Source organism: Dama dama, chromosome 28, assembly GCF_033118175.1.
Source record: "Dama dama isolate Ldn47 chromosome 28, ASM3311817v1, whole genome shotgun sequence".
Taxonomy (NCBI): Eukaryota; Metazoa; Chordata; class Mammalia; order Artiodactyla; family Cervidae; genus Dama; species Dama dama.
The window spans coordinates 4702934-4715391 of record NC_083708.1 but is presented as its reverse complement, the minus strand read 5'-3'; positions in this window follow the sequence as shown (position 1 = coordinate 4715391).

Sequence of the window (12458 nt, the reverse complement as noted above, 5' to 3'; positions counted from 1 at the left end):
GTTAGAAATGTGGAGGTTCAAATCCATAGAACCAAGGCTAGGTCTTCCTGGTCCTCTCCCTCCTGACACCCCCAGATGCTCTCGCATAACTGGCGTCCACAAAATGGCGGATCCCGTAGGTTTTGAGTTGTCATCCCTTCACTGTCATTTGTTCCTAGGCATATTTTAATTTCCTTAATGACCTGTTGGTTATTCAGAATCATGTTATTTAGTCTCCATGTGTTTGTATTCTTTTTTTTTAAATAGTTTTTTAATTCATATAGTTGTTATCTAATCTTGCAGTGCTGTGTTCAGAAAATATTCTTAAAATTATTTCAATTAAAAAAAAATTACTGAGGCTTATATTGTGGGCCCAAGATGTAATCTATCCTAGAGAATGTTTCATATGCAGTTGGGACACTATAATCAAAAATCTTCCCTCAAAGGAAAGCCAAGGGCCAAATGACTTCACAGGCAAATTCTACAGAAAACTTTAGAGTCCACAAGAAATGAGCTAACATCTATCATGCTCAAACTCTTCTACAAAATTGTTTAGCAAGGAAGGAAAATTTCCAAACTCATCTATGAGACCATCATCATCCTGATACCAAAACTAGATAAAGATGCCACAAAAATAAATAAAAGTATAGGCCAATATCACTGACCAATTTAGATGCAAAAATCCTCAAGAAAAATTTAGCAAACTGAATCCAACAAAACATTAAAAAGATCATGCATCAAGATCAAGTGGTCTTTATCCCAGGGATGCAAGGATTCTTCAATATCAAATCAGTGTGATACACCAAACTCACTAGTTGAAAGATAAAAATCATATAATCATTTCATACATGCAGAGAATGCCTGTGGCAAGATTCAATACACAGTTATGACAAAAACTCTCCAGAAAGTAGGAACATAACTCTACATAACTCTACAGAATAGAGGCCATATATGAAAAACCCACAACAAATATTATCCTCAGTGGTGAAAAACTGAAAGTGTTACCTCTACAATTAGGAATATGACAAGGGTGTCCACTTGTGCCACTATAGTTCAACATAGTTTTGGAAGTCCTAGCCAAAGCAGTCAGAGAAGAATAAGAAATAAAAGGAATCCTAATTGGAAAAGAAGTAGAACTCTCACTGTTGAGAGATGGCATGGTAATCTATATAGAAATCCATACAGATGGCATCAAAAAATTAGTAGAACTAATCAGTGAATATAGTAAAGTCACAGCATGGAAAATTAATATACAGAAGCCTTTGCATCCCTATACAATAACAAAACAAATCAATAAGAGAAATTAAGAAAACAATCCCATTCATCATTGCAACAAAAAGAATAAAATACTTAGGAATAAGGAAAACTTTTCCCTAAAGAGACACAAATATCTGTTTGCAGAAAAAGCATAAGACATTAATGAAAGAAATCAGTTCAGTTCAGTTCAGTTGCTCAGTCGTGTCCGACTCTGTGACCCCATGAATCGCAGCCTGCCAGGCCTCCCTGTCCATCACCAATTCCTGGAGTTTATCCAAACTCATGTCCATTGAATCGGTGATGCCATCCAGCCATCTCATCCTCTGTCATCCCCTTCTCCTTCTGTCCCTAATCTCTCCCAGCATCAGGGTCTTTTCCAATGAGTCAACTCTTCGCATGAGGTGGCCAAAGTATTGGAGTTTCAGCTTCAGCATCAGTCCTTCCTATGAACACCCAGGACTGACCTCCTTTAGGATGGACTGGTTGGATCTCATTGCAGTCCAAGGGACTCTCAAGAGTCTTCTCCAACACCACAGTTCAAAACCATCAATTTTTCAGCCCGCAGCCTTCTTCACAGTCCATACATGACCACTGGAAAAACCATAGCCTTGATTAGATGGACCTTTCTTGGCAAAGTGATGTCTCTGCTTTTTAATATGCTGTCTAGGTTGGTCATCATTTTCCTTCCAAGGGGTAAGTGTCCATTAGTTTCATGGCTGCAATCACCAGCTGTGGTGATTTTGGAGCCTCCAAAAAATGAACTCTGACACTGTTTCTCCATCTATTTCCCATGAAGTGAGGGGACCAGATGCCATGATCTTAGTTTTCTGAATGTTGAGCTTTAAGCCAACTTTTTCACTCTCCTTTTTCACTTTCATCAAGAGACTTTTTAGTTCCTCTTCACTTTCTGCCATAAGAGTGGTGTCATCTGCATAGCTGAGGTTATTGATATTTCTCCTGGCAATCTTGATTCCAGTTTGTGCTTCCTCCAGCCCAGCATTTCTCATGATGTACTCTGCTTAGAAGTTAAATAAGCAGGGTGACAATATATAGCCTTGACATACTCCTTTGCCTATTGGGAACCAGTCTGTTGTTCCATGTCCAGTTCAAACTGTTGCTTCCTGACCTGCATACAGGTTTCTCAAGAGGCAGGTCAGGTGGTCTGGTATTCCCATCTCTTTCAGAATTTTATTACTCAGCTATAAAAAGAAACACATTTGGGTCAGTTCTAATAAGGTGGATGAACCTAGAGCTTATTATACAGAGTGAGGTAAGTCAGAAAGATACAGACAAAAACCATATATTAATGCATATACATGGAATCTAGAAAGATAGTACTGATATTGCAGGGAAGCAAAGGAGACACAGACATAAAGAACAGACTTTAGGACATAGTGGGGTAAGCAGAAGATGGGATGATTTGAGAGAATAGTATTGAAAACTTTACGTTACTATATGTAAAATAGATAGTCAGTGGAAACTTGTTGTATGACGCAGGGAACCCAAATCTGGTGCTCAATGACAACCTAAAGGGGATGGGATAGAGTAGGAGTTGGGACGGAGGTTCAGGAGGGAGGGGGTATATATAAATATATATGTATATCTATGGCTAATTCATGTTGATGTGTGGCTGAAACAATCACAATATTGTAAAGTAATTATCCTCTAATTTAAAAAAAAAAAATCTGCCAGCTATAAGTCAGCTACTTTCCATAGAGATATCTACAAAGATGGAAATATTTTAAATCCAATATATGACTACATGTGGCTGCTGAACACTTGAAATGCTACTAGAGTGAGCTAGGAACTGAATTTTAAATTTTATTTAATATTAATTCAAATTTTAATAGCTACATGTGGCTAGTTGTAACTGTATTGGACAGCAAAGAGAGATTCAAAACAGGAAATTGTTTTGTAATTTGTATTTTTTAAATCCCATGGAGGTTGTTTTTTGGTAATGAATGAATAAATGAACCAAATGTACATTCTTGTGTGCAATGTTTATGACTTCAGCCCAATCTCCTGCTGGACTCCTACTCTTCCAGACTGATAATAATTGGGACATAGAAATCACAGAATTTAATCTGAAAAAGTAATATAAAAAGTACAAATTATAATTAAAAAGCAACCATAAGATATAAAGGAGTCTACATGGAAAGAGAAACTTAGAAGAGATTCAGGGGAGAAGATTTGGTTTGACCCACATGATAGCAGACAATATAATCGATCCTGTCAGGTTGGAGCTTGTCTCATGTTGCCCGCATGCAGCAGTTCATGCTCTAGTAATGTGTGTGAGTGGGAGGCCCAGTGTCAGCAGACAGGAGACCTTCAGAGCATGCAGTGTGGTGGACTCTTGGTGTAGGAGCCCAGGCAGGTAGCTGTGTGAAGACCATGCAAGGTCGCAGTTTTCTTTTCTAGAGATTTCAGGAAAGTTGTCACTAATCCAAGTCTTCAGAGGTGCAGAGGACCTACATTATTCATTTTAAAACATTCTTTCTCTGTTTGTCATGTTTCCATAGTTATGAATCCTATTTCTTAAAAAGGAAGCCACAAAAAATGGGGGATTTTTACTAGCTGTAACCGAAGCTAGTTGGGTCGTGTAAGCTAGATAATTTAAATCTCTATCACTTGCTCAAGCTGTAAAGTAGAAGGATCCAACTAGGAAGGAGATTTCTTATGGATTCCATGTGACTGGTGTTTGTAGCAAAAGATTTTCAAATCTAAGGTTATTAATGGTGACAAAGCCAAGTTTCAGGGACAGAGGAGGCATTTTTGCTAGCATAATTAGTAAATCCAAGTTCAGACAACAATTCCAAGTCCAGACAACAGGACATCTGTAGCAGTTTGAGAATTTTTTGGCCAGTGCTATAGAATTACATTTTTAGACTTTTTCTGGTAGCTTAGTTTTGAGCTTGGTTTTTCAACTCTAAACATATCTATCCTCAATATCCTTTACATTTTTTTTTTAACCTGCTTAGTCAGCAAGAGTTAATTTCTTCTGTATGCAACTAAAAACCCTAATTAAGATAGAAATTTGTTCTAAAATAGGCTGTCAACCAAAAAACTTGACAGAAATTGAAATATTCTAAAATTGGTTATGTGGCCTAGTTGAGGATGACAGATGTGAAATCTTCAAAATTAATAATAGAACTCTTGCCAACTCATAGCCTATGGTGGGGAAATGGATACATTTTCTGTTGTGATCAAAAAAGTAATGTCTAAGTATTTTGCAAACTAATGAACATTTGGCACAGAACAAAATGAATAGCAAGAGGTAATCAAGGATTTTGAGGTCAGCTTGATTGATTCTGAGTGCCCTGAGCATGAAAGGAAAAATAATAACAAAACCAACCAATAAACAATCCAGCAACAACAAAAAATCCCTAATTTCTCAGACAAAGGCAAAGAAAGATTTTTAAAAATCTACAGGTATGTTTTAAAAACCACACATGCAATGACAGTGACAGAAAAGATAATTATCAAACTAGAATATGACTTAATTGTTTTCAGCTCTTAAATTACCACAGGGTCCTGATTGAGCTCATTTTCCCACAAGGAATAGCCAGCTTTCACTCCATTCACCACACTGTAATGGAAAGTCTCCACATATACACCTGTTGTAAATACCCAGCACATCTTAGAACTTCCTACCAAATGAACTAGGAGATTGCTCAGTTATAAAGGATGAAAACAGGAAAGAGTTGTGGAAATGGTTTCAAGGATCCTAAACCAAGAATATAGGAAAAAAAAAAAAATTAGAATAGCTGAGTTTCTCTCTAATGTTCAATTATCAGGAATTCTGGATTGCCTCTGCAAACTTCCACATTATGGCTTTTTATTGGTAATATATCCTAAGAATAGTAAAGAGTAGTATATTATCCACTCTCAACAGATGGTTTTGAATAAAGGTTCCTGTGGCTCAGCTGATAAAAATTTACCTGCATTGTGGGAGACCTAGGTTTGATCCCTGAGTTGGGAAGATCCACTGGAGAAGGGAAAGGCTACTCACTTGAGTATTCTGGCCTGAAGAATTCTATGTACTGTATAGTTCATGGGGTCACAAAGAGTTGGGCATGACTAAGTGAATTTCACTTTCACTAATTCTAGAAGATATGAAGTAGATGTGGTTATTGACCCTACAAAATAGTTGCAATGGGTACAATGTTGTCACACTCTCAAAAATTTAGATGAGCAAAAAAGTCATTTTAAGTGCTATTTGGAGGAAAAAAAAAAGAATGACTGATGCCCATTCTCTGCATCATGAAATTTTTTAAGATTGTGTGGAGAGGCACCAAAGTTGTCATTCTGAAAGAGTTTGAATCCTAAGAATTATGAAGAAAGTAATTTGGGGGCAGTTGCATCATATGTCCTTGATTATCTACACCAAACTACATCCCTCAGGACTTGCCAGAAATATTCATTTCTTCAAGGTGTTGAAAATCATTAATAAGAGGAGCATAAGCATCAGAGAAAATGCCGACTTCTATTATCCATAAGCAGAAGAGACCTAGAGTAGCTGTTACTTCAGTAAAACTCTTTTCTTTTTCAATGTAGCTAATTAGAAGCAAAAGATAAGAAAAGCATTGTTGCTTGGCTGAATGAACATTGATATCCTAATAAAAAACAAGATGAGAGTGATAATCATTCCTTCAAGGACTTGGAGGAATCCTTAATGGTGGCTAATAAATACTGAGGTTTCTCAGATAAAAAGAATTGATGTCTACCAAATTCATACTTGATTTATAAAACTGGGGAAAAAAATGTCTAGTTCAGGTGAACAGAGATCTAACTACGTTATTATGACAGAGCTGACCCCCTTTCATTGACAGAGAGCCCCTGGAATAAGGGAGAATTTGGAACACTTGATAGCATCACAACTGTATCACTGATCCTGTTCACAGCATCAATTGTCTCACTGTAGCTCACGGTCTGCACTGTTCGCTGAACCCAGGGTAGGCAAGGTGCGAGCTAAGAGGCTGGGAGAAGACTGGAGGAGCTATAGGAAGTGCAGTCACGTTTGTTTTTTGTTGTTGTTTTTCCCTGTCAAGAGCCGTAGCATAACCTAATACAACACAACCTGTCTCCTGGCTGGCTTATGGCCATAAGAATATTACCTCCTGGCTGACACAGCATCCCTAGCAGAAGTGCTATATCCTCTCTTCTCATGTCTGAGCCGATAGATACAGCCAAGATGCCGCAGTACTGCCGCTGCTCTCTAGGTGGCGCTCACATATGAATACCACACACAAACCATGACCAAGCAAGTAACTCATGACAGCGCATGCGCAGTGCTGTGAGTGATCTCAGCTGTCACACAAACTTTTTTTTTTTTTAAACGTGGGACGAGAGAAAGAGGCCGCGGAGCCAAGAGAGCCCTATCAAGCCGTCTTGACTAGTTTGTGCTCGTCTCTGCTCTCTACTTCCTGCCTGGAACACAGGTCTGGTGTTCAGGTGTGCAATGTCTTGCATGGTGGTCTTAAGACCGTGAAGAGGAAAGTCATCTACAAAAGGGGAAGACGCCAGAGGCTGGTGGGATCCTGAAGTCTTGATACCACTATTAACTATAGTTGTCAAGACCGCAGATCCCAGCACAGGGATGCCTGTACTCAAGACCAAACCCCAGTGCTAACTAGTTGTAGGAAGTTAAGCAAGATACTAACACTCTTTTTTTTTGTTTGTTTGTATATTTTCATTGACAAAATGGAGATAATGTTAGTAAGTATTTGGTTGGTACTGAGAATTAACATGTAAAGAAATTTTAAAATAATACCTGGTAAATAGAAAGAGTTATGTGAATGGCTTGTTTTTATGATAATAACACTGGACTTTAAAACTCTGAATTTTTTCATTTCCTGAGATTCATGATCAATTTTTTTAAAGTCATTTGAGATAGGTTTTGTGTTATTAGAGATTAAACTCAATCCTTAATAACATAATATGAAAAATAGTACAGTAATTACCAAAGAAGAAGAGAGCTATACATATGTACATTATGTGTGCAAAGATATATTATTAGGATTATCTAAAATAGGTTTTTATTTTCCTGGGCTCCAGAATCACTGTGGATGGTGACTGGAGCCACAAAATTAAAAGACGCTTGCTGCTTGGAAGGAAGGCCAATGACAAACATAGTGTATTAAAAAAGACATCACTGCCAACAGAGGTCCATATAGTCAAAGCAATGGTTTTTCCAGTAGTCATGTACAGATATGAGAGTTGGACCATAAAGAAGGCTGAGCCTTGAAGAATTTTTGCTTTTGAACTGTGGTGCTGAAGAGGACTCTTGGGAATCCTTTGGATAGCAAGAAAATCAAATCAACCAATCCTAAAGGAAAGTAACCCTGATTATTCATTGGAAGAACTGGTGCTTATAAGGAAGACTCAATATTAGGCCACCTAATGGGAAGAGCTTACTTGTTTGAAAATACCCTGATACTGGGAAAGACTGAGGGGAAGAGGAGAAGGGGCAACAGAGGATGAGAGGGTTGGATGGCATCACTGACTCAATGGACATCAGTCTGAGCAAACTCCAGGAGACAGTGAAGGACAGGGAAACCTGGTGTGCTGCTGTTCATACGGTCACAAAAAGTCGGGCACAACTTAGCAAGTGAACAACAACAACAGCAAACTAGGTTTAATCTTTGGAAGTTAATTTAAGAATATTTTTCAAATATAACACTAAATTCTTTTGAATTCTATGAAGGCTTTTGCAAATAAACATACTTGCTTATGAAACAGATTAACTTGAAATTATACTTAAAGCAATTATAGACCAGGTATGGATATATAGCACCCCCCCCCCCACCTCTCTCTACCTCTAAGTCATATAACTAGCAGTACTGATAATCTGATGATAGATGACATATATGTAAATCATATTTGAATAGTTGAGTATATTTGATCCACTTTTAGATTTTTTTTAATGAGTCAATGGATTGAACTCAGCAAATGGTCCCTTCATGCCTTTTATTTTCATTATCTTACAATAATCATTGGCTTCCCTGATGACTCAGTGGGTAAAGAATCTGCCCACAATGCAAGAGACACAGGAGATGCAAGTTCAACCACTGGGTCAGGAAGCTCTACTGCAGAAGGAAATGGCAACCCACTCCAGTCTTCTTATCTGGAAATTCCCATGGACAGAGGAGCCTGGCAGGCTACAGTCTAAAATTTTGCAAGGAGTCAGACATGACTAAGCTTGCAGGCACATAATGATTATGTACTCAGTGTCAGAATATAGTATGAAATTTGTCTTTTTGGCTTATAATTGGAATTTTTAACATTATTAAGTGTCTTTTTTTCCTCTGCTGTGACTTAATATGTAGCAAAATGGATTTTCTGTATATCCTTGTGTTTGAAATAGTGCTTTGACTTGCTAACTAGTCAAGATTTGCAATTTAATTCAGTAGTTAACGTGATAGTTAAGTCAGTCAGGACTGTTATTAAAAAATTCCTGCCATGCTCAGTTTTTTCTCAGGCGTTTCTGTTTTGATTTTTCTGATAAGAACATTTAAAGAACAAATGTATGCTCTTGTAGGTAGGTGCCAAATGAATTAATCTCTACTATATGTAGTTTGAAACTATGCTTCAGTAGGTTTCCTAAATATTATTCATGTGTGGCCATGGAACATGATTACTTTATTCCAGTGGTTGGTGGGAGGCAGGCAAGATATAATAGGGTTCCCACCACAAGCTGCATAGGTTTCAACTAATATGTGAAATGAATTATGATTTGAACACAGGACTCAATTCCTTAAGCTTTTATTTTTCCAAAATAAAGCATCAAATATTACCTACTATCTCTACTATCTCTATTTTGAAATGAATGATTGCAGTTCAGGCCAATTGCCAAAGAAAGATAAAAAATATCAAATTTGTTTTGACTATCCCCTTATACAAATATTATTTTTGAGAGTAAAGTTATTATTCTTCAAAAAACTTAGAATCTTAAATAGAGGCAGTATTACTTCAAAGTAAGAACTAAGAGCCACAGGGGAAAATCTGCCACAATTTCTACCCCTCTTTAAAAAGTGAGCTCTCTTTTGTTTCTTTGCTAAAATAACTTGAAAGATATAACTTCACACTTGCATTATCAATCAAACTTATTAGTCTAAGCAGTTCATACAGTGAGGAAAAACAACACTGAGTTTTCCTCCTCCAAAATCCTAATAATCACTTAATTTAACTAGAATTTGAATATTTTGTTTATTTTGGACTTACTACATTGATGCAGAGGAAATGATTAAATGTGCTCTGAAGAAATACACTAATTTTTTTTTTTTTCCTGAAAAAGAATAGGAAGTATTTTTGCTGTGTGTTGAATTTATCTAGGGATAAATTAAGATAGGGATGCTCCAGAAGAACATGGCTAATTCAAATATTAGATGTTCATGCCACTATTTTGTTACAGGTGTTCTATGAGCAGGCATAAATATGGCAAATGTTGCTGGGTATTGCCCACTTACTGTTTATTAGATCAACGTAGCTTTTGAATCCAGTAGACAAGGTATTCAAAGGGCAAAAGCTGCTTTATCAACAATTGTTCAATTGCTGTTGTGGTGGTTGTTCAGTCTCTAAGTTGTATCCAACTTGTTGTGACCCCATGGACTGCAACATGCCAGGCTCCTCTGTTCTCCACTTTCTCCTGGAGTTAGAACAATTTATCTCCACTGAATTGGTGATGATATCAAACCATCCAATACGCTGCTGCCCCCTTTTGCTTTTGCCTTCAATCATTCCCAGCATCATGATCTTTTCCAGTGAGTCAATTCTTTGCATCAAGTGGCCAAAATATTGGCGCTTCCACTTCAACATCAGTCCTTCCAATGAATATTCAGGGATCATTTCCTTTGGGATAGACTGTTTTGATCTCCTTCCTGTCCAAGGGACTGTAGAGAGTCTTCTCCAGCACCGCAATTCAAAAACATCAATTCTTCAGTGCTCAGAAGCATCAGTTCTTCGGCGCTCAGTCTTCATTATGGTCTAACTCTCACATCTGTACATGACTACTGGAAAACTGTAGCTTTGAAAACACAGACCCTTGTCAGCAAAGTGATGCCCCTACTTTTAACATGCTGTCTAGTTTTGCCATAGGTTTCCTTTAAAAAATCAAGCATCTTTTAATTTTATGGCTACAGTCATGATCCACACTGATTTTGGGGATCAAGAAAATAAAGTCTGTCACTGTTTCCACTTTTTCCCCATTGATTTGCTATGAAGCTTATGGGACTTCGTATCATGATCTTAGTTTTTTGAATGCTGACTTTCAAGCCAGCTTTTTCACTCTCCTCTTCTACCCTCAAGAGGGTCTTTAGTACCTCTTTGCTTTCTGCATTAGAGTAGTATAATCTGCATATCTGAGGTTAATATTTCTCCCTGCAATCTGGAGTACAGCTTGCGATTCATCCAGCGCAGCGTTTTGTATGATGTACCCTGCATAGAAGTTAAATAAGCAGGGTCATAATAAACAGCCTTGTCATTATGTTTTCCCCAATTTTGAATCAGTCTACTGTTCCATGTCTGGTTCTAACTGTTGCTTCTTGACTGCAAGAAGCAGGTTCATATAGGTTGCTCAGGAGAAAGGTAAGATGGCCTGATATTTCCAACTTAAGAATTTTCCATAGTTTGCTGTGATCAACACAGACAAAGACTTTAACATAGTCAATGAAACAGAAGTAGATTTTTTTTTTTTTTTTTCTGGAATTCCCTTGCTTTCTCCATGATTGACAATTGTTGGCAATTTCATCTCTGGCTCCTCTGTCTTTTCTAAACTCAGCTTGTAAATCTGGAATTTCTCAGTTCACATACTTCTGAAGATAGATTGAAAGATTTTGATCATAATTTTTCTGGCATGTTAAATGAGTGCGATTGTGCCATAGTTTGAACATTCTTTGGCATTATCCTTATCTGGGACTGGAATGAAAACTGACCTTTTTCAGTTCTGTGGCCACTGCTGAATTTTTTATATTTGCTGACATTTTGAGTGCATCACTTTAACAGCATCATCTTTTAGGATTTTATAATTCAGCTGGAATCCCATCACCTCCACTAGCTTTGTTCATAGCAATAATTCCTAAGGCCCACTTAACTGCACATTCCAGGATGTTGAGCTCTGGGTGAATGACCATACCATTGTGGTTATCCAGGTCTTTAAGACCTTTTCTGTATAGTTCTTCTGTGTATTCTACCCACCTCTTCTTAACTAACCTCTTCTGCATTTTTACCTTCTTACTGGTTCTATCCTATATCATCCCCATTCTTGAATGAAGTTTTCCCTTGGTATCTCCAGTTTTCTTGAAGAGAACTCTAGTCCTTCTCATTCTATTGTTTTCCTCTATTTCTTTACGTGTGTATGTGTGTGTATGTGTGTGTGTGTGCACTCAGTCACTCAGTCATGTCCAGTTCTTGAGACCCGATGGACTGCATCTTGCCAGGATCCTTTCTGTCCATGGAATTTTCCAGGCAACAATACTTCAGTGGGTTACCATTTCCTACTCCAGGGGATCTTCCCGACCCAGGGATTGAACCCACATCCCTGAGTCCCCTACATTGACAAGCAGTTTCTTTATCACTAGCCTGTTTCTTTGCACTGTTCATTTAAGAAGGCCTTCTTATTTCTCCTTGCTATTCTCTGGAATTCTTAATTCAGCTGAATGTATCTTTCCCTTCTCCTTTGCCTTTCATGTCTTTTCTTATGTCAGCTTTTTGTAATGCCTCCTTAGACAGTCACTTTGCCTTCTTGCATTTCTTTTTCTTGGGAATGGTTTTGGTCTGCTGAACAATGTTATAAATTGCTGTCCATAGTTCTTCATGTACTCTGTCTACCAGATCTAATCCCTTGAATCTATTTGTCACTTCCACCATATAATTATAAAGGATTTGCTTTAGGTCATATCTGAATGGCCTAGTGGTTTTCCATACTGTCTTCAATTGCAGCCTGAATTTTGCAATAGGGAGTTCATGACCTAAGCCACAGTCAGTGCCAGGTATTGTTTGTATTAACTGTATAGAGCTTTTCCATCTTTGTCTTCAAAGAACATAATCAATGTGATTTCAATATTAACCATCTATGATGTTCATGTGTAGAGTCATCTATTTGGTTGCTGTAAAATTGTGTTTGCTATGATCAGCTTGTTCTCTTGACATAAATCTGTTAGCATTTGGCCTGCTTCAATTAGTCCTCTCCAAGGACAAACTTGACTGCTATTCTGGGTGACTCTTGA